Raw genomic sequence first — 26,888 nt, forward strand, 5'->3', positions numbered from 1 at the left:
ATTCAATTCTTAAATTGAACAAACATTTCTTACTAGGGTTTTCCCTCGTCTTCTAATCCTATGAGACACACAAGCATGCACACAACCCCTGTTCTTAAAAAGTTTTCCTTTCTGGGAATTATTGCTGAGTGCCTATTTTTAGGCAGCACAGCTAGTTTTAGTATCAAAAACCCACTTCTAGAAAAAGCAGACCTATGAACATCTGATATACCAAACCCATTCTTAAAATAAAGGGTGAGCCAAAGAACCTGGTCAATTTTGCTCAGTGGTCCAAAAAATTGTGGTGAATTAGGACAATGGTGTGAAAAGAAGCATGTTTTTTTAAATCCTAAAAGCGTATTTACTTTTATTTCGGTTGCTTGAAAGGCATGTAAAAGTTTGGACTCTTGAGGGAAAATCATGTGTGACAACATTGTATCATAATACACGTTACAGGCAATTCATTGCTAAGTCCTACATTTAAGGCATTTTCCCCCTTTGTTAGCTGTGTTATGTTTTTACACTGAAACATGCATTCCTTAGAGATACCAAATGAAGCTCCTGTGATGTGTACAGACTGACAGACTATTTCCTATTGCTATGAAGTAGATTTGCTGTTGTGGTCGAGATGACACATTACAAATACTGCTGACAACAATGTATTAAATGGTAATGGCAACATTGCCTCTGAGGAACTCCAATGTGGACTGTTTGGGACTATTTTATAATTGGTGTGAAATGCACTCAGTCCCAGGTTGTTTCACAAATGCAGACACAAAAGCATACTGGAGCATAAACAGGAGAGGAGTATTTTTTCACTGCAAAAGTAACGTTTTGTAAATAAAATTAAAGTAATCAACCATTAAATATGCAAAATGGAGATTGTTTACTACTGGAATTACACAAGGTAGCAGTGTAATCCCTGGGTGCCACACGATAGCTACCTGCTGCTCTTCAAATAATTGGTTAAATGCAGAATACAAAGAAAGCCTTATTATTGTATATTATTGCTGTTATTAAAAGTAAGTGTTTTGATAACTTAAAGTTAGTAAAAACAATGAATTGTGTGCTCATTATAAATTTAGATCAGATTAGAGGGCCGTCAATAAAGATCTGTTTCTCAGCCACGGTCTGTATTGGCCGCTGTGAGACGCGGTTGTAATATGCTTTTCACACCACTTGTGGCAGTAATGACAATATGAAACAAACAGAAGAAGTCTGGAGTCAAAGTCAGATAAATTTCTTAAGCGCAAAAATAATGACTAAAGTGGTAAAGCTGTATTTTCTTTGGTACAGGGCTGTGAATCTTTGGGTGTCCCACGATTCGATTCAATATCGATTCTTGGGGTCACGATTCGATTCAAAATCGATTTTTTTTCAATTCAACACGATTCTCGATTCAAAAACAATTTTTTCCCGATTCAAAAGGATTCTCTATTCATTCAATACATAGGATTTCAGCAGGATCTACCCCAGTCTGCTGACATGCAAGCAGAGTAGTAGATTTTTGTAAAAAGCTTTTATAATTGTAAAGGACAATGTTTTATCAACTGATTGCAATAATGTAAATTTGTTTTAACTATTAAATGAACCAAAAATATGACTTATTTTATCTTTGTGAAAATATTGGACACAGTGTGTTGTCAAGCTTATGAGATGCAATGCAAGTGTAAGCCACTGTGACACTATTGTTCTTTTTTAAAATTTATATAAATGTCTAATGATAATGTCAATGAGGGATTTTTAATCACTCCTATGTTGAAATTGTAACTAATATTGATACTGTTGTTGATAATATTCATTTTTGTTTCACTACTTTTGGTTTGTTCTGTGTCGTGTTTGTGTCTCCTCTCAATTGCTCTGTTTATTGCAGTTCTGAGTGTTGCTGGGTCGGGTTTGGTTTTGGAATTGGATTGCATTGTTATGGTATTGCTGTGTATTGTTTTGTTAAATTGATTAATAAAAAATAAAAAAATATTTAAAAAAAAAAAAAAATGACAAAAATTCGTTTAAAAAAAAAAGAGAATCGATTCTGAATCGCACAACGTGAGAATCGCGATTCGAATTCGAATCGATGTTTTCCCACACCCCTAATATATATATATATATGTGTGTATATATATATATATATATATATATATGTGTGTATATATATATATATATATATATATATATATATATATATATATATATATATATATATATATATATATATATATATATATATATATATATATAACATTATGATCTATTATTAATTTAATTATTGTATTTATTTTAGCACTGCACAATTGTATATAAATGTATTTTCATACATTTTTATGAGTGTCTTCTTTTGCAGTATAGTTGATTAGTATTTATTTTTGTAATCAGCCTGACCTAAGCCTTGATAGTTATATTTGTGATTAACACATGGTTTCATTTCATTTGACAAGGTTTGTGTAATGATTTGTTTTAAAAAGCATTCCATTACAATCATGATTTGATATTGCCGAAACGATTAAGGGACGATATTAGTTTATTTAGAGCGATACAATTTGAAACGATTCAGTAACTTTTTATCAAAAAAGAAATAAATCAACCAATGTGACTATGAAATAAATAATGGATATTGGGCAATGCAGCTGAGTCTTCTCTATTCCCGTTATTTCTTGTTAGGGAATTAGGTATAAATGAATTATGGATAGTAAACGACAATTAATGGCCAATCTTTTTTGAATAAAGTACAACCAACACTTTTGGTTAAATTAACAAGGGGAGACCTTTTCTGCTCTCATTTTCAATATTCAAGACATTTTCAATAAAAGTACAGTAACCAACATTCTAACAGTGGATTTACCTTTGCTGTTTTTCTGCATAAAAATATTATAATATAGATATCAAAAATAAAGTGCAAACAACATCTCTTTGGGTTGAATTAACCGTAGGTTTAGATGAGAAATTAAGTGTATCTTTTCACGTCAATACTTGTATTTTGATAAACAGCGACAGTAACCAAGAAAGGTCTCAACAAATCTAAACGCCACAACTCAACAACTTTCAGCAATAGCACGATTGCAAAAGCCACAACAAATACAAATGCCACAACCCAACAACATAACATCTATAAGCCAAAACACAACAATATAAAGACGCAACAGAAGTGACAGCGAACATGTTTCAGTGACGGACTAAAATGGCTGAGGCGGAAAATTGAAAACGGGGTAAGGAACAAGGTTGGAAAGTAAGTCATAAAATAGCTTTTTTTTTTACCATTTCAAAAATGATAATATACTACGTTCATTATACTATTTTTAACCTTGCGCCTCAACTTGGTTCTTCGGCAAAACTTGGTCCTCTGTCACTTTGTCTATCGCGTCCTTTGTGGCTTGCACTTTTGTTGCAGCTTTCTATTATTGTGTGCTAACAAGCTCACTTTGTTGACTCACTGAAAAAACTATGCCTAGTCTTAAGTGGGACTCCACAATTGTAAGTGAGCCACATGCATTTGTACACACACCAAAAAGACATCACCTTGAAAAAAAATGGGACATCAGAAAAAAGACAGTATTTTAATTATAAAGGTCATTTTAATGTATTGCAGACAACGTGGCCTGTTCTCAACCAGCTTCATTCGCAATCCTAAAACCAATACTGTTTGAGGTCTTCCTCTAATCTGTTATGCTTGTAGAAAAAAATAGCAGGTAGAAGTGTGACGGTCGAAAGTAAATTGACAATTGTATTGGCAGCTTATTGATGAGTTGTATATTTGTATAAGTTTAAAAGTGTTATATTCCTAATTAGAGATGTAACTAAAAACGCTATAAATGATAATTGGGGTAAAACTCCTGACGGTTAGTATTACAGTTTTACATTAAAAAGTTTGAAAAACCCTGATTGATAACTGCACTTTGATACACTCATGGACTGACTGGTGCCAGCTCACTAGCTTAAATGCTAACATTAAAATAAGAGACATTAAAGTCTTTCCCCATCAAGAAACAACATACCCCAATCTAAACTTGTGTAAACACATTTCTGTCTAAGAGATTCAACTATGTGAGTGTGAATGTTGTCTGTCTATCTGTGTTGGCACTGCGAGTACGCCGCGCCTTCCGCCCGAATGCAGCTGAGATCGCTCCACACCCCTCGCGACACTCGAACGGACAACGGTAGAAAAGGACGACACGAATTCAACTATGCAGCTTGAATCTTAGACAGAACTGTGCTCTCTAAACAAGTTGATTGGGGTACTGTAGTACTCTGAGGGGAAGATACTTACAATGTGTTTTACATGCTTTCAATGTATTGCTGAACAGTAGTGAGCTGCCAGCAGTACACCTGCCAGTGTATCAAGTGAAGTTAAAGGTTATAATGTAACAGTATATTAAGTCAGGGTTTGCACAATTATCATTTAAATACATCTTAAGGCGCTACAGTACAATCAATATTTAAAACAATATAATCTTAGGCATTAAAACAGATAAAATACTAAGATTAAAGCATTATCAGTGAAGCATAAGAAACACCAAACATGCAAAATAAGGGGGGTTTCTAACAGTGTGTCTATTTCTTTGTTAAAAAAAAAACTTGGTCCAAAGATTTTGTGCACAGTATACTTTTTGAGCAACAATACTGCGCTTATAATAACTGTGATAATTTTGGTCACAATAACTATATGAAATTTTCATATCAGTACATTCATATTTCCAATTAAAGATGAAAGATTAAAGTACCAATGATTGTCACACACACACTAGATGTGGTGAAATTTGTCCTCTGCATTTGTCCCATCCCCTTGGGGAGCAGTGGGCAGCAGCGGCGCCGCGCCCGGGAATCATTTTGGTGATTTAACGCCCAACTCCAACCCTTTGTTGCTGAGTGCCAAGCAGGGAGGTTATGGGTCCCATTTTTATAGTCTTTGGTATGACTCGGCTGGGATTTGAACTCCAACCTACCGATCTCAGGGCGGACACTCTAACCACTAGGCCACTGAGATAATACAGTGTAGTTTGTACTTTGTACATGTTAAGTAGAATGTTTTAGATGAAAATAATGAATGTTGACGATGTATTAAAAACCTCAAGCAGAGTGATGACTCTGTCTTTAAGAGACCTCAGATGCTCATTTAATTGGGCCCCTTGTACCTCAAACTGTGGTTACTGCAGTTGGAACAACAGTTTAAAAAAAAAAAAGATCAGTTATTTTGCGATCGTTACAATTTTTAAAACAAACTCAAACTGTACTGTTTGGTGGCAGCAGAGATTAGATCTCTGATGTTTTTCATACGGCTAGCAGTGAGCATTAAGCGGGGCCTCTCATATGTAACCTTTCATCATTGAAATTTAGCTGTCAGAGGCTTTGGCATGCTTCTGCACCTCATGACCATATCAGTTCACAGAGCCAGCCTCTGCCGTTCGACTTATTAGGTCAAAATGATGGGGGTGTTTATATCTGGCTTTTTGAAAGTGTCCTGCAGTTCACCTTTTAGTGCTAATGTGTATGTTAACTGTGCCACGATGGGATTTTAGGAATACACACAAGACAACCAAATACAGTGGTGCATTGACTTTCAAGTTTAATTTGTTCTGTGACAGCGCTCCTAACTTGAAATACTCTGTCTTAAATAAATCTTCCTTATTGAAATACATTGAAAGGCCATTTATCAGTTTTAGGGCCCCAAATGACACCACAATTTTAACATGTACTGTAATATGATTTAAAATAAGCAAAACAGACTTCTAGGTAATGAATATTGTATCAAACCCAATTCAGTAGAATGTACTACAAACCACTAAAGTAGTTTTACTGTATGAAGTACGAAAAGGTACAGCAAGGGTTTTCAATGTTTTCAGGCGAAAGACCCCCAAACTGTTGGGAGAGGTGGAGCGGGGACCCTCTACTTATATAGCATCTACACATTTGTGTTTTTAATTAAACTGGTCCTAAAGGTACATTGTTAAAAATAGCACCGCTCTAAGCTAGCTGGCAGCTAGTTCGCTATTTACTAGATGGCAACTACCAACTAGCTGGACAGATGTGTCTTCGAGACACCTTGATATTGTGATATTCAATTTTCATTGAGCTATTCGAAGAATACACTGTAAAAGCAAATAGTATACCCTACTAGAAATAACAAAGTAATTTTACTAGATTTTAACCAAAATGTTGAGTTTACAAACCCCGTTTCCATATGAGTTGGGAAATTGTGTTAGATGTAAATATAAACGGAATACAATGATTTGCAAATCATTTTCAACCCATACTCAGTTGAATATGCTACAAAGGCAACATATTTGATGTTCAAACTGATAAACTTTTTTTTTTTGCAAATAATCATTAACTTTAGAATTTGATGCCAGCAACACGTGACAAAGAAGTTGGGAAAGGTGGCAATAAATACTGATAAAGTTGAGGAATGCTCATCAAACACTTATTTGGAACATCCCACAGGTGAACAGGCAAATTGGGAACAGGTGGGTGCCATGATTGGGTATAAAAGTAGATTCCATGAAATGCTTGGTCATTCACAAACAAGGATGGGGCGAGGGTCACCACTTTGTCAACAAATGCGTGAGCAAATTGTTGAACAGTTTAAGAAAAACCTTTTTCAACCAGCTATTGCAAGGAATTTAGGGATTTCACCATCTACGGTCCGTAATATCATCAAAGGGTTCAGAGAAGCTGGAGAAATCACTGCACGTAAGCAGCTAAGCACGTGACCTTCGATCCCTCAGGCTGTACTGCATCAACAAGCGACATCAGTGTGTAAAGGATATCACCACATGGGCTCAGGAACACTTCAGAAACCCACTGTCAGTAACTACAGTTGGTCGCTACATCTGTAAGTGCAAGTTAAAACTCTCCTGTGCAAGGCGAAAACCGTTTATCAACAACACCCAGAAACGCCGTTGGCTTCGCTGGGCCTGAGCTCATCTAAGATGGACTGATACAAAGTGGAAAAGTGTTCTGTGGTCTGACAAGTCCACATTTCAAATTGTTTTTGGAAACTGTGGACGTCGTGTCCTCCAGACCAAAGAGGAAAGGAACCACCCGGATTGTTATAGGCGCAAAGTTGAAAAGCCAGCATCGGTGATGGAATGGGGGTGTATTAGTGCCCAAGACATGGGTAACTTACACATCTGTGAAGGCGCCATTAATGCTGAAAAGTACATACAGGTTTTGGAGCAACATACTGTATGTTGCCATCCAAGCAACGTTACCATGGACGCCCCTGCTTATTTCAGCAAGACAATGCCAAGCCACGTGTTACATCAACGTGGCTTCATAGTAAAAGAGTGCGGGTACTAGACTGGCCTGCCTGTAGTCCAGACCTGTCTCCCATTAAAAATGTGTGGCGCATTATGAAGCCTAAAATACCACAACGGAGACCCCTGGACTGTTGAACAACTTAAGCTGTACATCAAGCAAGAATGGGAAAGAATTCCACCTGAGAAGCTTAAAAAATGTGTCTCCTCAGTTCCCAAACGTTTACTGAGTGTTGTTAAAAGGAAAGGCCATGTAACACAGTGGTGAACATGCCCTTTCCCAACTACTTTGGCACGTGTTGCAGCCATGAAATTCTAAGTTAATTATTATTTGCAAAAAAAAAAAAAAAATGTATGAGTTTGAACATCAAATATCTTGTCTTTGTAGTGCATTCAATTTAATATGGGTTGAAAAGGATTTGCAAATCATTGTATTCCGTTTATATTTACATCTAACACAATTTCCCAACTCATATGGAAACGGTTTGTACTATCAGTGGGTAAGTGTTGTGAACATCAAAGCACTATTTCACAGAAATGGTATTATTTAAGTTAAGTTACTCAGAGAGTCTGAGTTGTTACTCGGAATAATAAACAGTAGGTGGCGATAATGCCCCTCATTGAGGTAAATCGCAGTTAAAGAAGCTGCAGAAGAAGAAGTAGCTTCGACTTCACGTTTGTACCCATGCACAGCTTGAATTTTTGAAGAGGAAAAAACACAATTTTTGAGTGGTGTGAACAAGACAACCGCTCCAATGTTGTGAGGCACTACATAGGACCTAAGTGAAGTTTTTATATGGTCTTTTTAAAGTTTTTTTGTAAATATGTTTTGTTAGTAGTCACCTTTTTTTTAAGGTATCAACTACTATTGCATTGAAACTTCTAGTGCAGGGGTCACCAACCTTTTTGAAACCAAGAGCTACTTCTTGGGTACTGATTAATGCGAAGGGCTACCAGTTGGATACACACTTAAATAAATTGCCAGAAATAGCCAATTTGCTGAATTTACCTTTAACTCTATGTTATTATTAATAATTAATGATATTTATACTTAATTGAATGGTTTAAAAGAGGAGAAAACATGAAAAAAATGACAATTAAATTTTGAAACATAGTTTATCTTCAATTTCGACTCTTCAAAATTCAACCGAAAAAGAGAAAAACTTAAAAAAAGAATTTATGGAACATCATTAGTAATATTTCCTGATTAAGATTAATTTTAGAATTTTGATGACATGTTTTAAATAGGTTAAAATCCAATCTACACTTTGTTAGAATATATAACAAATTGGACCAAGCTATATTTCTAACAAAGACAAATCATTATTTCTTCTAGATTTTCCAGAACAAAAATTTTAAAATAAATTCAAAAGACTTTGAAATAAGATTTAAATTTGGTTCTACAGATTTTCTAGATTTGCCAGAATAATTTTTTTGAATTTTAATCATAATAAGTTTGAAGAAATATTTCACAAATATTCTTCGTCGAAAAAACAGAAGCTAAAATTAAGAATTAAAATAAAATGTATTTATTATTCTTTACAATAAAAAATAAAAAAATTACTTGAACATTGATTTAAATTGTCAGGAAAGAAGAGGAAGGAATTTAAAAGGTAAAAAGGTATGTGTTTAAAAAGCCTAAAATCATTTTTAAGGTTGTATTTTTTTCTCTAAAATTGTCTTTCTGAAAGTTATAAGAAGCAAAGTAAAAAAAATAATGAATTTATTTAAACAAGTGAAGACCAAGTCTTTAAAATATTTTCTTGGATTTTCAAATTCTATTTGAGTTTTGTCTCTCTTAGAATTAAAAATGTCGGGCAAAGCGAGACCAGCTTGCTAGTAAATAAATTAAATTTAAAAAATAGAGGCAGCTCACTGGTAAGTGCTGCTATTTGAGCTATTTTTAGAACAGGCCGGCGGGCTACTCATCTGGTCCTTACCTGGTGCCCGCGGGCACCGCGTTGGTGACCCCTGTTCTAGTGTAATGGTACCTGCATTTGATCCTTTTTTATATGGAGCTAGGGGAAAGAGACAAACTATTTGTATGTATTAACTACCTCACTGTTTTAACAGATTCACTAAGAGACGGTTATTACTTGTTAGATTTTTTTTTTTTTTTTACTGTTATCGGACTTCTATCCCGATTTACTGTACTGGCTTCGGCACTGCACAGGTTGCTCCCACGTATGCATCTGTTTTTACGCATAAGGGTTTGTTAAGAAACTCTTGTTGTGACAGCTTACCCACTGAAAGTTGAAGCTAATTGTGGCTACTTATTCTAAGGCCATGTCCACACGAACACAGATACTTAATAATCGCATACGTATCTGTGCTTTTAGGCCTCTTGCACACATTTGTCCTTAAAAACGCAGACTTAAACATGCAAAATGGTTTCCTTGGCTCGTTAGAGCGTGCTGTTTTTATAAATAATGTATACTTCACTGTATATGTAATATATCACCATGTTGCTGATTAAACATGTTATAATTCTATCAGTGTTGGGTTTCAGCAGCACAGGCCCGCATGTGCGCTTTAAACACTAAAAATTTAGACTCATCATGTTCCCAAGGCTCTGTGTAAGGGCAGGCTGGTTTTAAAGATAATGTACATATCATTGTATGTCTAGTATATACAAAAATATTATATATAACAGAGGTGTAATGCCACCAAGTCAGCTGTGGCTACTTTTCCAGGATTCTGATTGGACTAAATGTGTATGACAGCAAGTCTATGCATTTGTGTTTATACATACCGTTTTGAAACTACACTTGTAAAATAGTAAAAATAGAGATAAAGACATGTAATGAGAAAAAGCTGACATGTTGATATTAATTAACAAAAAAAAAAAAATTACTTGTTAGATACAGTATATGGATAATGTTTTTTTTATAGCCTCTTTAATAGACATTACAAATTGCATGATGGTATTGCGTTCACACCTCACCCCAACACTGCTTTACCTATCAATCAGTAATCATGATTTCAATACTTATAAAAAAAATAATCCTAATTATTAATTTGGCCATAATTGGCAGGTCTATGTGTAAGACTAAATCTCATACATGAACACTATTTTTATCTATATGGACAAAAAGTGCAGTTACGTCTTATGGCCATCAGGCGCCATCTTTCAAAATGTTTTAACTTTCTGCATTACTTTACTTACAATAAATAAATCGATTATCGATTCTTGATGTTTACTAATCGATTTTATAATCGTCCATATCCGAATTGCGATGCATCTAAAAATCGATTTTCCCCTCCTCTACAAGTAACCATAGATTGTCTTTAGTAAGAAAAATGAAGGTCTAAGAGTTAACTTACTTGTAGTCATTCACTAAGCTTACTTGAAAATGTTGTACTTACTTAAAAACAATCCGTTCATCTAACTTTTAGTTGTTTATAAGTATAACTTTATTTTGGCTTGGAAGTTTACTTTGAAAAAAGGGTTTCCCGACTATCATTCACACTGTTAAACCTTCCTTTTTTCCATCATTTCCTCACTGTTGGCAAACTACATTGCCTAATCACTGTCCTAAACCACAAATTCAAAATGGACAATAAATACTATTAAATAGATAATAAATAATTCAGCCATATATGTATTAGCTGCAAATAGATAAATACAATATAAATATAATGTACTGAGATGTGGAATGTAGCTCTTTCACATGCTTCAATTTGCCTTATTGCTTGCATCTTTTGAGTGAAAATGATGTGGTCTTGTAAACGCTAATCTTAACTTTAAAAGGAGGCACTTGCCATTTATTCCCTCCTATTGACGTTGTCGCATAAAGCACATGCAAACCCAGAGTCTATTTAATTGTATTTATTCATTTATAATCACTCATTTTACGTGTGTCTCAATACTCAGCAGTACAACTGCAATAAGCATCAGCTAAGAAGACGTTGATGGTCCATTAAACGTAAGTTTTGCTGAGCTAACAAAATAACAAAGCAGTCTTTTTTAATAAAACAACAGTCGTCAGCCATGTTGTCGTTGGACCAAATGAAAATATACTAACTATTTCAGTTCTATATTGGCCTTATAATCCAATAAAACCCCTCAGCTCGACCAGTTGTAATGTTTTATTTCATACACGCGTAACAGTGGTCCAGCACATTTCTACACTCGCACAATTCAACATGTCTAAAAAACAGTAGGAAGAAGCAAAGCTTATTTCAGCCCGCACCTTCTCTAAAGTTGTTCACTTCCTCTTTTTGATAAATTAAGTTATAAGTTGATAAGTTGTCAATTGAATAAACCAGTAGATGATACGTGATAAACATTACAGTGTCAAACACAATTACTACCCCACACACACACACACACACACACACACACACACACACACACACACACACACACACACACACACACACACACACACACACACACACACACACACACACACACACACCATGGTGAGTGAATATCTGTTAGGTAGGGACGCTACTTATTTCATGATTTATATAGAGGGACAAGCGGTAGAAAATTGATGGATGGATTCTATATGCATGTAGTGTTTATATAAGCCTTTCACACACTCGACACAGTTTTCACACATTCTTATAAAAACTTCTTATGCTCTTAAAACACTTCATTCAACATAAAACCTATTTTACCATGAATCTTTAATGGCTCCTTAAATCTCAATGGTACTTTTATATCAGCAATGCACTGAGACCACCATGAGTGAACCACAAAGTGGCAAGGGAACACAGTAGTCTAGATTAATAAACAATAAAATATGATAAATAAATAGTGGGAATGGCTGACAGACTTCTCAACAGATGCAGACATTTACAGTAGGTTTTCAGTCCATCACAGGTGGATGGAATGCTTGCATGTCTATCCAACCAGGCAGACCGACCATAACGAGCCACAGCACATAAGTGCAGAGGTGTGTGTACTAGTTGGACAATGCTCTCTGACTATGGATGTGAGAATACAATGGGAAGGATAATCCTGGGAATTCCAGCCTTTCAATGGACTATTCAGTGATGAAGACTGCACATGCTGGCAAAAACTCATTGGATTTTTTGTTCTCTTTTTGAGGCGGTCTGTCATTTTAAAGCTTGATTTTTCATTTCTCTGCACGTCTTTTCAGCTAAATTGTATTGTATTTTAGCTGACAAATTGCTCTAGTTTTCTATGTGAGGTTTCTTAAATTGACTGAAATCAATCAAAAATGGTTTTAAAGTAAAATACCGTGGCATTTTGGAAAACTCTTGTGTTGCTGTCCTGATTATTTGATTGGAATCAATTTAAGTCTGAGAAGTTTTGAAGTGCTGCAACCTTTTTGATGGTAATTCTTGACTCCTTTCCACCGCAAGAACTTTACCCCAAAACTATTGACTTTACCCCGAAACCATACTGTGCATCTTTGAACTGCCTGACTTTGGACATGGACGACTGATTGGTGAATCCCATAGTACTGTAACTTGTTAGATACGGCAACAATAACTTTTAACAGTGCTGTAGTTAAAAGCTAGGTCTTAAGACATTTGGCCTGTTAGATAACACGCAGCAAAGGTAACTGTTTGCTAACCACCTATAGTGCTAAAAAATATATTCTCCAAGCATCATTGCTATGGGCATCGCCTGGCCACTATGTGGAAATACTTGGTCACATCCTGGGTAATTCCTTTGTGTTAAAACTAAGCTTCCATGTGCTGAAACCACGGGTGTGTGTTACTCTGCAAAAACTCAGTCAACATGACATTCGCAGCTACTACCATTAGCTGTGTTGTCAGCATTCCATATTGTTAGAATTGTATATCCTGTGTTGTCAATCAACATTGCTCACAAATGTCATATGGAGCTGTGTTATTGATGACGATGTTAAAGTGCCTTAACAGAGTTTGATTCCACTTAGCAAATGTCCGCATTAGGTGGCATGCCGAGTGCCATCGAGTCCTGCCACGTCTCGTCTTTTGAAAATGCTCATGTCTATGGTTCACCAATGTGGAGATGTGTTTTTGATAAGGCAGGAGTTGAATATGAAGTGAATCAAAACATTTTTCTTCCAATAGTTAGTCAACTTGATTGTCATGGTGAAGATACAGAAGGATTAGCCGCGTATGTTGTTGTTTGCAGTGTTCACCCTAAAAAGGACAAAAACTGCACAATAATTAGGGCTGGGCGATATATCGATATACGCGATATATCGCGGGTTTGTCTCTGTGCGATATGGAAAATGACTATATCGTGATATTCGAGTATACGTTCTCACGCAGTTGCTTTTAGCTGCTGGCATTACACTACAGACTCTCCTCGCTCTTTCCAGTGTCTCCTTCTCACAGACAGACAAGCGCACCTTCTTACACACGTCACATACTGTCACGACATACGTCACATACGTATACGCCCTCGCGCAGCAAAGAGGTAGCAGCATGGGTAACGTTAGCTGTGATGCTAGCGCAGCCGTGCGAGTGGTAATACGAGAGAGTGAAGGTGCGAATCTGGTAACAAATGAAGGAATAATTAATTCCCAAGAAAAACAGCAGGGGGTCCATCGTCTGGCGGTGGTTTGGCTTCAAGTGGCAATATGTCGAACAGACAACCGTAATTTGTCAAGTGTGGGGCAAAAGCGTTGCTATAAAAAGTAGCACTACTGCTAATATGTAGCATCATTTCAGTGTTTCCCATAAACTGCCAAGATACCTGTGGCGGTGGGGGCGTGGCTATGGGCGTGGTCACATGACATCATTGAGTAATTTGCATAATTTACTACAATGATTTGATTTTCTCTAAAAAGGCTCAAAAAATGTATACTTACTAATTAATAACAGTTTTGTTTTAAACGTCCATCCATCCATCCATCAATCCATCCATTTTACAATATAATTACAACACTTTATGTACATATTTATATACAGATTTGAACAATAAGTTATTCACTGAAATATATTTATTAATTGTGGTTCTTACAAAAAATATATCTTATAAAATATAAAAGCTAAAATGTCTCAAAGCTCTGCCCCTTTAATTAGTGCATACTAAATCATTTAACTTTAGCCTACTACTACAACCATATTATTTACCAGCAACATAAAGTGAAACAGAGGCAGAGGTGTCCTGCCACAGTCAGTAACAAATAAACAGAAAACAGTAGTGGTGGTAGATAGACACAGAGCTTCATCAAACATCTGATCCACTGAACAAAGAGCTCCAAAAATCATGAACTTTAGACTGCCATCAGTTTTACTCCCTACACTTAACCATGTGTTTCCTACTGCCTGCAGACTTTGCACCCTTTGTTATATACACATGTTGTGTTTCTAATATAAAAACATTTAATAAAGTCAAATACAAATAAGGCAACAAGAGAAGTATCCTACACTTCTCTTTTGTAAAGTAAATCTGAACAGCCGATATGGGCATCTACATCAACTATATGATTTGCCTGAGAAGCTGGAGAGGACAAAAAAAAATAAAAAATGTTTTTTTAATTTTTTAAATTTTTTTAAAAAATTTGTGGCGGACGTAATTCTTTCGTGGCGGGCCGCCACAAATAAATGAATGTGTGGGAAACCCTGCATTTGAAAATTCACCTGCTAGAGAATGAAGAGTGCTTAGTCCGCATGTCAACATCTCCGTTGACAATGCAGAGGCAAACATTTCCAGATCAACACCGTATGAAAAAATAGTGATTTTTTTGTTGTTGTGATTTCCTTCTCTGCATGAACGTTTTAAAGTAGCATATATTAATGCAGTATGAAGAAGAATGTTTTAATGTAGACACATAGAATCATCATACTGCTGTGATTATATGCATCAAGTGTTCATTCAAGGTTAAGGCAAAATATCGAGATATATATCGTGTATCGCGATATGGCCTTAAAATATCGCGATATTAACAAAAAGGCCATATCGCCCAGCCCTAACTGTAATACATATAAAACATACATAAAACATTATTTAACAACTGAGTTAGTCAAAAAATATGTAGAATATACTTAATTGAAAAAAAAATTTAACGTAGCGAAGCCACAATATTTAAAGCACAATGTTTATTTGTACAGGTTTGCAAGTTAACCAGAAGATTTGGGAGTGGCTTCAATTTAGCTGACTTAAATCTGCTGCCTTGGTTTTTTTATTTTTATTATTTTACTTAATTTTGTTTAACATTTTATGTGTCTCTTATATATTGAAAAAACAAGTAATTTGTGTGGGGATCACATAAATGAAAAAGTAAGCTGCAAAGTTATGAAAACACAAAATTTAAGTCATTCCCAAAAATGTTTATCATGAATGTGAAGGTGTTTTTGTATTCAGGTTTAATAATTATAGCAACAGCATTTAATCAAACCACTTACATTAGGACACTCACATGATTGTTATTGTTCATGAAATAAATGTGTTTACATTTTATAAATGTATACATATTTTATAATTTCCTCCAAAAACATTGTGTGCGTAATTACGTAATAAGATTTGGAATCAGGTGTGGGACACCAATTGTTAATGCACTATAGCATTATTTTATATGATTGTCTCTAAACAATTATTACTGGACTTCTGCAAAGTTGTGCCCATATCTGTGTGAGGAGAAAATATTAAAATTATTTGGAAATGGTCAAGTGTTTTGTAAACAAAAGTTTTTAGGTTGAGGGTTGGTGAGATTTAATGTTCATTGATTAAGACTTGTGTGCTTGCATGTGTTTTATTACAGAATTTTGACCTGTAAAACTAATTGTTAACAATAGAATCGGTCTCTCCGTTCTCTGTGCCTTTTAGCACAGGAAACTTGTCACCTTTAATTTTGCTGAGTCCTTACTCTTATCAATAAATAGGTCCCCACCTCTGTACTTCCCCTCCCCAACCTCCGTCCTTCTATCCTCATATGTCTATTTTCGTCCACTATTTATTTTTGCATAAGCAGACCACGCACGTAATCCAAACATCCCATATTTTTTATTTTTTCCCAGTTCATGACAAAAATGATATGGACCATTTGTGTACTTGCTATCAAGTGCTACAATACACACTTAAAAAATATCATAGTAATGATAATTATGAGCATTCTCTTTCCTTAACCAAGTCTCACCAGCGTCATGTTTCCTTTCGTTTGTTTGTCACAGTCTACACGAGTAAGACAATAATTGTGTTGTTTTACAACATACAATGCCTACTCACAAATAACACCAGCCGCACTAAAGGCAGCCAACTTACTGTAGATATCCATCCGTTTTCTATACTTCTTGTCCTCATTGGGTTTATGGATGAGCTGGATTCTCTCCCAGCCGATTGCTTATTAGAGGCTTAACGAGTACATGTATTTGTATTCGGATCGAATCGGTAAGCAGCTGTCCCAAACCGAAGGCTAAGTACCATAATTTCCCACTTGGTACACATTTCAATTGAGGAACCCAAGGTGCACATTCAGCGTTGCGATCTACCTCCACAAGTAGTGTCACTAAACATTTACTAACGGTACGTTTTGGACTATATTTTTAACTTGAAAATGTTATTTATTGGATGATTACTTTCCAGAAGACTGCAATCGAATTTTCATGCTTCATTTTAAATATAATTTAACACAAAAGCCTAACAGTTTTATGTTTTGTATTTTCTTCTCGTTCTGTATCGAAAATGTGAGGACGCTGTACCGTTACATCATTAGTATTCATCGTTTGGACTTGATACTATGGAAACCATATAAAATATACGATGTATTAGAGCTGGGCGATATGGCTGAAAACTGTATCACGACGATATAAGTGATTTTTATTTGTTGATATCAATAATTGATATTTAACACAAATAAGGACCCGGAGAAAAATATATTGAATGTAAAAAAATCCCTTCAGCTATCAAGACATAAAGGAAAGAAAATGTCATCACAACCATGGAAAACACTTAACAAGGTTTCCGCAGGGCATTTAAAAGCATTAAAAGTCAATACATTAATTTTGCAAACATTAAGGCCTTAAATGGAATTAAAAATCATTAAATTTGATGTCCAGAGGCATTAAAAAAATGTAAACAATTGTAGGAAAGGGCCAATAGTAGTGAGTCAGTCATTCAAACAATAAATGAAAGTAAACTCAATAACTTTGCCGTCATCAATACGTTGCTACGTCTGTCTGTGTATTTCTTTTCTTTGTTTGCAGCTGTCAAACTGGATACAAGAGGTCTTGCAAGGTCTGGTCCGAAAGCGTGAATAGCGCTAACTCAAAACGGCAATATAAATTAGCTATGGAGGCCCAAACTTTGCCATTCTTTGGCCAATGTAGGTGTGTGTATAGGGTTAGGTATCGAGTATCGATTGGAACCGGGACTAACTTTCCGATTCTCCCGGAATCGTTCAAAAGTTAAAATTTCGATTCCTATTTTCGATGCTGTCACGCCAATTTAGTCCGCCGACCGGAAAAAAATATGTCCGCCGAACCGGAAGAAGAAGCCGCTGAACACCAACGAAGAAGCGCCCACCGCCGGAAGTGTTAGCATAGCCGAGCGAGTCAGTCAAGCTCAAGCATGGATAGCGGGCGTCGGCGGTCGAAAGTGTGGCTTTACTTTACAAAAAAAGTTGAAAAAAACGCGAAATAACAGAGCTCCATGTCCATCAAGAAACGAGTGGAGAGAGAGCTGCAGATGTACCAGGACGTTCCACCGATACTTATGTCTGACGACCCTGCTGCATGGTGGTGGTCCGGTGGAACCAACAAAAGACTTATCCTTTGCTGTCATATCTCGCTTTCTCCTATTTATGCGTTCAAGCTTCTTCAAGCTTCTTCCACACCCAGCGAACGTGTATTTTCCACAGCAGGAGACACTATCTGTCCAGAACGCTCACGCATCCTGCCTGAGAAGGCGGATATGGTCATTTTCCTAAACAAGAACTGTCTCTGATTTTATACTGTACCTGCTGCTAATCTGTTGTCGAGCCTTTGATTAAAAAAACAGGTCTAGATCCGACAAGTTTGTCAAATTATCGGCCCATTTCCAAATGACCTTTTGTGTCAAAAATTCTGGAGAAATGTGTTTTAGCACAACTGCAGCCTTTTTTAGATGAAAATAGCACTTTAGATCCATTTCAGTCTGGATACAAGGCTTTGCACAGTACTGAATCTGCACTTTTAAAGGTTTTTAATGACTTGCTTTTAATGTCTGATTCTGGTAGCTCTGCCATTTTAGTGCTTTTAGATCTTACAGCTGCCTTTGATACAGTCGACCACACAATTATTTTAGACCGCCTGAGAGACTGTGGGGGACTGCATTAGAGTGGTTCAGATCCTACCTGTCAGAGAGGTCCTTCTCTGTCAGGCTGGGGGACGCCACCTCTTCGTCTGCTCCGCTTTACTGTGGTGTCCCCCAGGGATCCATTCTAGGCCCCATCCTGTTTTCCTTGTACATTCTCCCTCTTGGAGAGATTTTTAAGAAACATGGAGTGTCTTATCACTTTTATGCAGATGACTGCCAAATTTATATGCCAATTTCAAAAGGCCACGGCCCCCTGACACCCCTTCTCAACTGTCTATGTGATGTCAAGGCTTGGTTAGCCCAGAATTTTTTAATAATGAATGAGGGAAAAATGGAAATTTCAGTTTTTGGTCCGGACCTCACTGACTTGGGACCATTGCAAAATGATGTGCGTCCCAAAGTCACCAGCCTTGGCGTCACTATAGACAGCGATTTTAAATTTGACAAACAAGTCAATGGCGTTTTAAAATCGTGTTTTTATCATCTTCGTCTTTTAGCAAAGGTAAAACCATTTTTATCTTTTAACCTTTTTGAACAAGTCGTGCATGCTTTTATTTCAAGTCGCCTGGACTACTGCAATGCACTTTATGCTGGCATTAGCCAAAAAGCTCTCTCCCGGTTGCAGTTAGTCCAGAACGCGGCAGCACGACTTTTAACAGGGGCCAGGAAACGTGAGCATATAACCCCAATTCTTCGGAGTTTGCTCTGGCTCCCTGTTCATTTTAGAATTGATTTTAAATCCTTGCTGTTTGTTTTTAAAGCTTTACATGGACTGGCACCTCAGTATATCTCGGACCTCATCCAAATTTACACTCCTGCGCGCGCTCTGAGGTCCGAGAGCCAGCTCCAGCTCGTGGTGCCCAGGATGAGACTTAAAACCAGGGGAGACAGGGCCTTCTCTGTGGTCGGCCCTAAACTCTGGAACACTCTGCCCCTCCATGTTCAAACTGCTTCCACAGTGGAGTGTTTTAAGTCTCGTCTTAAGACCCACTTTTATTCTTTGGCTTTTAACACTACGTGAGTTGTGTGGTCTTCTGTCCTCTGTTGTCCTCTGTGTTTTTTTTAATAAATTTTGATGTCTATTTTACTGTTTTAATTGGTTTTACCCTTTAAAAATCGTTTTTAATCATATTTATTTTTTATATTGTCTCTGTATTGGTTTTCTATTCATTTATTCTTTGTTTTTATTCAGTCATTGGTGTAGCATAATATTGTTTTTAATATTGTTTTTAATATTGTTTTTAACATGGCTGTGCAGCACTTTGGAAACATTCTTGTTGTGTAAATGTGCTATATAAATAAAGTGGATTGGATTGGATTGAATCTGGACTGGGTTTTGCAAGTTGTTTCTTATTGTTTATTTGCTTTTCTGCACCAGGTTAGCCCATCAGTGGGAGCACGGTAACATGTTTAAGTACCTGCAGCATCATACGTGTGTGTAAATGTGTTTTCATGAGGTTTTCAAAAATAAAGCTCTCTTGAGGAAAGTGTACCCCTGGGAAAATGTATTCATAATTTATAATATTTATATTCAAGTTCATAGATTTGATATTTATATTCTAGTTGAAAACAGCCCTGTGAGGAATTTATAGTAAAGTTCATAAAAAGTTAATAGAATTAAAATTGATGGAGAATGTCAGACTATTTCATTCAGAAATACTGTAGGTTAGCTAGCTCATTTAAAATATCCTAAACTTTTTTTTGACCCTGCCTCTTAAAAGAATCGGAATCGAGAATCGTCAGGAATCGGAATCGAAACAAAGAACCGGAATCGGAATCGTTCGAATTCAAACGATACCCAACCCTATGTGTGTAGTCAAAAACTCTGACACCATGTCATTTTAATGAGGAAACTGAGCTTGTTTCATACACAGCTATTTTATTCTAGTCATCTCAAGTTCACCACACATGACCTAACTTGGCTAACATTACCAACGCTTGTGACGCACGTCATGTGACCAAGACAATTCTCACAAAACCACAACTCTTATTTTCTGACATTCCCACAGTAAATTAATTATAGCAGGCCTGGGCAATTATTTTGACTATGGGAGCCAAATTTAGAAAAAAAAAATGTGTCTGTTGGCCGGTATATCTGATTTTTAGGAACACTAATACAAAACCTCACAATGTCTGATTGAATGCTAAAAACGTTATGACATATCGCCTTAAAAAACGGAATGGAATTTAATTTTTTTTTACTGAATGAGACAGAATAGAATGTACATGAAAATAAAGAATGTTGGTTTTACAATATTAACTATGAATGATAAAACACTGAACATTGATAACATATGAACGTCACACCTCTCGATTGACATATTTTACAATCAAGCGAAACGCAACAAAAATGCAACAAACGCAGCGAAATATGAACGCGAAAAAACGAAAAACCCCACCTACTATTTGATATATCTGATATGTCACTAAGCTTTAGAACTTTGTTTCAAAAATCTCCTTCTGTGTCTGTCCCTGACACCCGCATTTCAGGCTGGCCGCTCTGGAAACACTCTGTGAAAAAGCTCCCCACCCACACTGCTTGGTGCATTGTCTGAACTGCTGTGACTTAGATTACCATAGTAACTAGTATATATTGCAAAAGCGCAGATTCCAACCATTGAAATACTTTGTATAGTTCAAGACTTACAGCAATTTGAAAACATAATAAACATCATAATTGCAGCTACAGTTTCAATCTTAAAGATCTAAAAAAAATTATTTGTGAATGTCCGGCGGGCTAGATTGAAAGGCTTAACGGGCCTTAATTTGCCCAGGTCTGCTTTATAGGTACATAACTTGCTATCCACTGTACCTATGTTAAACAACTGAGAGGATGTAAAATACAATCTATTCAAGATGTTAAATTGACTCAGCTTATTTTTATTGCGTCTAAAGCAGGTATGTTCAAATGGCGTTGCGCGCGGGCCACATCCGGCCCGCCAAAGCTTTTCATTTGGTCCGCCGAACATCCCCCAAATAGATTTGATGAAACCATTCTCACTAGGGTTGCACATGTATGCAGTAATCCCGCCACCATGCTGGTGGCAACAGTGTCACAATGAAGCAGCCGTGGGGTGAGTAGAAGACTACTAATTTAAACCAAAAATGTCACTATCGAGTATCGACTCTGTAAAATATCTAAATAAATTGCAAAAATATGACATTTATTAGCCACTGGACAACAAAGTATGAATGTTCTGCCCCGAGCCAGTGCTTGAGTCATTGTTTCCTTTTGGACCTTTTAAGCGGCGGACACACTGTACCAGACCAGCAACAATAGAAAAAAACCTTGGTCAGATCTTTGAAAGTAGATATTGTGAATATATATATTTAGTTAGTTTTGTATTGAAATTGCCGAGTTTGTGATGTCTTTCGTATTCGTGGTCGTGTTGATTCCTGTCTGACAGTAACTCTGCCGATCAAAGCTCGTTCTAAATTAGACCCATAGAGGGGATAACGCGACACCTTTGGTTCAAAGTTTGCCATGGATGTTATTTAATTTCTATAAGCAGAAACATCTGTAGTTTGTAGTGTGAGTGTCTTAACACTAAACCATCTATTTCATTTATGTGAAATACACAATGGGCATTATTTATGTAAAATACACTATGTATGTTGTACATAAACATGTTTATTTCATGTTTATGTTTTCAGTCCTACAAACCTAAAAGAAGGAAGAAGTGTAAAGAAATAAAACTGAGGAAGGAAAATAATTCCAAAGAACAAACATCAATCCTCAACAAAACCTCTGGAGCTTCTGTTTCTTCATGCTGTTAACTAGCTGCACATGCTGGAAATGAGTAGCAAGGGCAGAATAATGCTTTTATTGGCAGTGCAGTGGGAAAGTCGATGTGTTTATTTTGCAATTAAGTAAACGCAGTCCCAAAAGAATATAACGTGCGGAGGCACCTTCTGACTAAACATCCAACTTTTGATGTCCGGCCCTTGAAACCGAGGTCCTCTTCATTATGTAGTTGAATAACCCTGATCTAAAGGATGCAAATATCACTCTGTGTCTTTTTCCAAAATGTTTAAACCAGTCATCCATTCCTGAACTCTTGCATCATGTGCATTCCTAGTTTGATGTTTATTTATTATTCCATGGAACCTTTTAACAAATGTTTTAATGGTATCCTTGTTAAAAATGTATCCTCCAATTTGTGGCTATTATAAGGCATACTGTATTTTCAGAGGATATGTTTTTTACAGCATGTTTAAAGAGATAACATTCAAAAAATGACTTCTGGATATATATCAGACTGATCAATTCATTCTTAACTAGATAGCTTTGTAGGCGTAATAGAAGCTCTACCATTGACTCCATAGTTAGAATTGGGATAGTTGGGATTTTACGAATGTTTATTTACGACTTAGAATGCATAAAAAAGAAAAACGCGTGTTCGTGTCTTACATAAGGATTGTGAATGATGGGCAAAATTATTTAAAAATAAAAAAGTTCAGATCCTCTCTAAAAATTTTCTACATCCTGTGAACGTGCTAATGCTGTGGCAAAACCGAGAAAATGAATACATGTCGAGAATATGGAAATTTCAGAAAAAGTGGCTGGCTGGCTAACTTTTCAAAACCTGGTAAAGCTTGTCGATCGTAAACCCAGAGAGGCGTTCCGCAGCGTGTTCAAATAGACTCCAAACTGCTCAATGAGCATCAATGCGGTAAAATCACACATGCTATGAGCTAATCACAAGTCGGCCATTAAAGGCAGGCAGCTTTTAAGAATGTCAAATTTATTTTGGTTTGACCAACAAAGCAACTTCAGCTGTCACAGCCACAACTGTCAGCTCCTGCTACTGCAAACAAATAAATAAATACATAAAAAGTATTTGATAAAACAGTTTTGTGAGCCAATTCTACAAACAACACAATCATAGGGCATTTTTCTTCAAGAAAGGCTAAATTGCGCGTAGTACCCATTAAGAACAGACGCTGGCTGGATCACCACGCGTATTCAGTGAGCCGGATGTGACGTCATATGCAACCTGGCAATAGGTAACAAATATATACGATGTGAAATTAGTTATTTACACAGAAAGATGTTGTAAATGTTTATTTATATACCTTAATTGTTTCCAAACGGTGTCTCTAACACGGCAGTAAAACGGTAGATAAAACAAAACAGAGGTCATTCTTGTGGACCCACAAGCTGCAGAAGCTAGCTCTTCAATCAGCTAAGCAGAATCAATAACTCCACATTGACGTTTTGGTGAGTTTCCTGACAAATTTAAAAAATTGAAACAAGACAAAAGAAGCTATTATAAGTGAATAATTCTAACACAGACACTCGTAAACATGTTAGCATATTAGCTAATGCTAATGACACTAGCTTAAATACATTTTGATAGCACATACAATTATGTATGAAAACACTACTACAGACAAACCCACATGGGACAGTTTAGTAATAGTTTTAGTTATATTGGAAAACTTACAAACATTGCTTGGAGTGTTAAATGAAGAAGGCATATGAGTAGAAATGCTATTGATGACTAGTAGACAGATCGGCATTTGTACTTCCGGTTGAAAGCACTAAACAGAAGGAAATACTGTAGACACCCTGTAACAACTGCAGTGAGCGAACTTGTCCAAACGCTGGCGCCAAGCACAAACAATAACACACTATTTCTGTGTCTTTGCTTGTGTGTTTTTTTTAAAACTATTTGCATTATGGCCGTCAACGAAGAAAAATGTATAAATTAGCCGCACTATTTTATAGGTCGCAGGGTTCCAAGCGAAGGAAAAAAGTAGCAGCTTATAGTCTGGAATTTACGGTAATAATAATGTACTGCATTTACCTTGGTATCTCCTTCGAACTGCTTCTTCATCAAACATACCATCAGCAATTTCTCCAAATTTTCATAGACAAATGTCAGCCGTTTGAATATTATTTTGATGTCTTGCGTTTACTATGCTAGGTTTGTAATTTGAATTTTTGCTCGCAACTTAATGCACAACAATTAGCTACGAATAAGCTCAGCTCTCAAAATACTTGTAAGTTGGGATGCTCATAAGTCGATTCTACATATATGCAATCAACATTATAGCACAGGGGTGGGCAATTCATTTTTACCGGGGGCCGCATGAGCAACCCGAGCACTGCTGGAGGGCTACACCGACAATATTTCAATTAAATTTTGCTCAAATTATTTTTGATATACCGTAAGATAAATAATAATAATAATAATATTTTCATTTAACCTAACTTATCTTTATACAAAAGCAGATGGTTTTATTTTTAACACTTTCTTACACAACACTTCCTGATGTATAATACAATGCAAAAATTTAAATTTCTGTCACTTTATCCTGCATCCTTTGTTGTGAACGTAGCACGCCTGTAAGGTGATTGGCGAAGAAGGAGGAGGCGTTGCTGTTGCGGAAATGAGGAGTGAGGATAGACGTGCGTGTTGAAAGAACAAGATAAGTTGAGCTGTGTTAGTATAGGTTGCTCAATAAAAGTTTAAAAAGAGCATCAGACTTGGTGTGCACTTCTTCTGGATGCTACAATTGGTGTCAGAAGTGGGATGAAATGCCTCCCAGTTCGCCTTGCCATCAAACCTGGGAGTCTTCATTGAGGGCGGAATTCCCCCATGCCAAGCAGCGTGCGCCGCACCTGTAGACGCTGCCTCTCTCCTTCCTCCCTCTCTCTCTTTCTTTGCGACGAGTTGCTCATGTCCAGGATTCACACAGACATCTGCAGTCGCTGCCGGCACCTTAAGTCCCCACTCAATGTACTTCCCCTCCCGTTCAATCTTGACAAAGTCGCCAGGAAACATCGTGGCACGTACCTCCCGATGACGTAGCAGGCTGAGCACACAATCAGCGGCAGTATGCACAAAGTTTTACTTCGGACACCAATTGTAGCGTCCAGAAGAAGTGCACACCAAGTCTGACGCTCTTTTTAAACTTTTATTGAGCAACCTATACTAACACAGCTCAACTTATCTCGTTCCTTCCACACACACATCTATCCTCACTCCTCATTTCCGCAACTCAAGAACACAACATCAACTTCAGCAGGTCGATACACTATATTCTTTAAACACAGCAACATGTGTACCACAAATTAAGCACACGGCTTTACCTTTAATTTCTGTAAAGAAATACTTGGCAGTCCATGTCTTGTTTAAAACACGCCATTCGTCATCAACTTTTCTTTTTTTAGCGTCTCGGGGATAACCGGGCATCACTTGTCGCTGTTCACCTTCACTCACAGGTTACACCCAGACATACGTCCATAAATAACACTTTTCAAAATAAAAGCAGCACAGTTGTATTGCACGCACGACATAGATGTTTTTTTAAATGTATTTTGTAATTTGTGATTGCCGCTGTTCAGTCACTCACAATCGCGCACGAGCATACGTCCACACGGAAGTAATACAAATAATGCTTTTCAAAACAAAAGCAGCACCGTTGTATTGCACACTCGACATAGATACTTTTTTAAATTTATTTTGTAATTTATGATTGGCCTCACGCGGGCCGGACAGTCACGTGTGGCCCGCGGGCCGCAGAATGCCCAGGTCTGTTATAGCAGATACTTGCATGACAAATATTTTAAGGAGAGCTCAAGCCTCCACATCCACATTGTGAACAATGTTGTCGTGGGTGGGTGAGTGGGTGGCAGGTCAAGTAGACACTGAGTGCACAGTGTTTTTTTCTTTGTAGCTCAAGGCTCCTTCATCTCTCTACATCTGTCCAGTTACAATATGTAACCACACACTAGGCTCATGTACCCTACAGGAAAGTTACCACTACTAAAAACATTAGGAACAACCAACAAGAATAACGCCTGCTTACTCCAGTGCATTACTCTGTGTGCACTTGCTCTGCTCAGTGTTGTGTTAAATGTAAAAAAATGTGATCGTAAAATAAAAAAATAAAACATGTAAGCGTCTCTTTACAGCACATGGATGCAGGAATCTCAAGTTAAGCTTTTCCAACCTTGCCTTGGTAGACCTTGTTTTCTGCACTGTGGCACAGTAAACACTTTTTCCCATATGTTTGTGTGAAGGAAAGAAGTACATGTAATTGTTGTGAAGGTTTCCAGGAATTCTGTGTCTAATGTGGCTCCAGGCTACATGACTGTGTAGTGACTTTTATATACCTGTTGTGCTAAGAAAAAAAGTGGGAACACAAAGAAGAGAAAATGCTGGTGATGACGAGAGGAGAGTGGGTGGTCTGATTTTTTTGGAAGACAAAAGTCTCCAAGGATGAGAGGAGGAGAGAGAAAAATACAGCGCATCTGAAGTGTTTACACATATAGTTACTAGAGCTTAGAAGGGCTGAGAGAAATAACGGCAAGTGCTGTAATACTTAGGAGTTTATCAAGGCTGGACCTCATATGTCTTAGTGAGCTTTATTTTGCAGGTGTTTACCATCAAATAAGGCACTTACCTTTTCTTCTATATGGTTTATTTCTTTGATTGAGGGTA

General features: G+C 36.8%; 1 protein-coding gene across 1 annotated transcript in view; it reads left to right on the forward strand.

Moving 5' to 3' along the window:
- The window catches only part of raver2 (ribonucleoprotein, PTB-binding 2), a 170,022-nt gene that overhangs the window by 46,476 nt on the left and 96,658 nt on the right, over window positions 1-26,888 (forward strand). The window lies entirely within an intron of this gene.

This window comes from Entelurus aequoreus, linkage group LG19 (assembly GCF_033978785.1).
Source record: "Entelurus aequoreus isolate RoL-2023_Sb linkage group LG19, RoL_Eaeq_v1.1, whole genome shotgun sequence".
Classification (NCBI taxonomy): Eukaryota; Metazoa; Chordata; class Actinopteri; order Syngnathiformes; family Syngnathidae; genus Entelurus; species Entelurus aequoreus.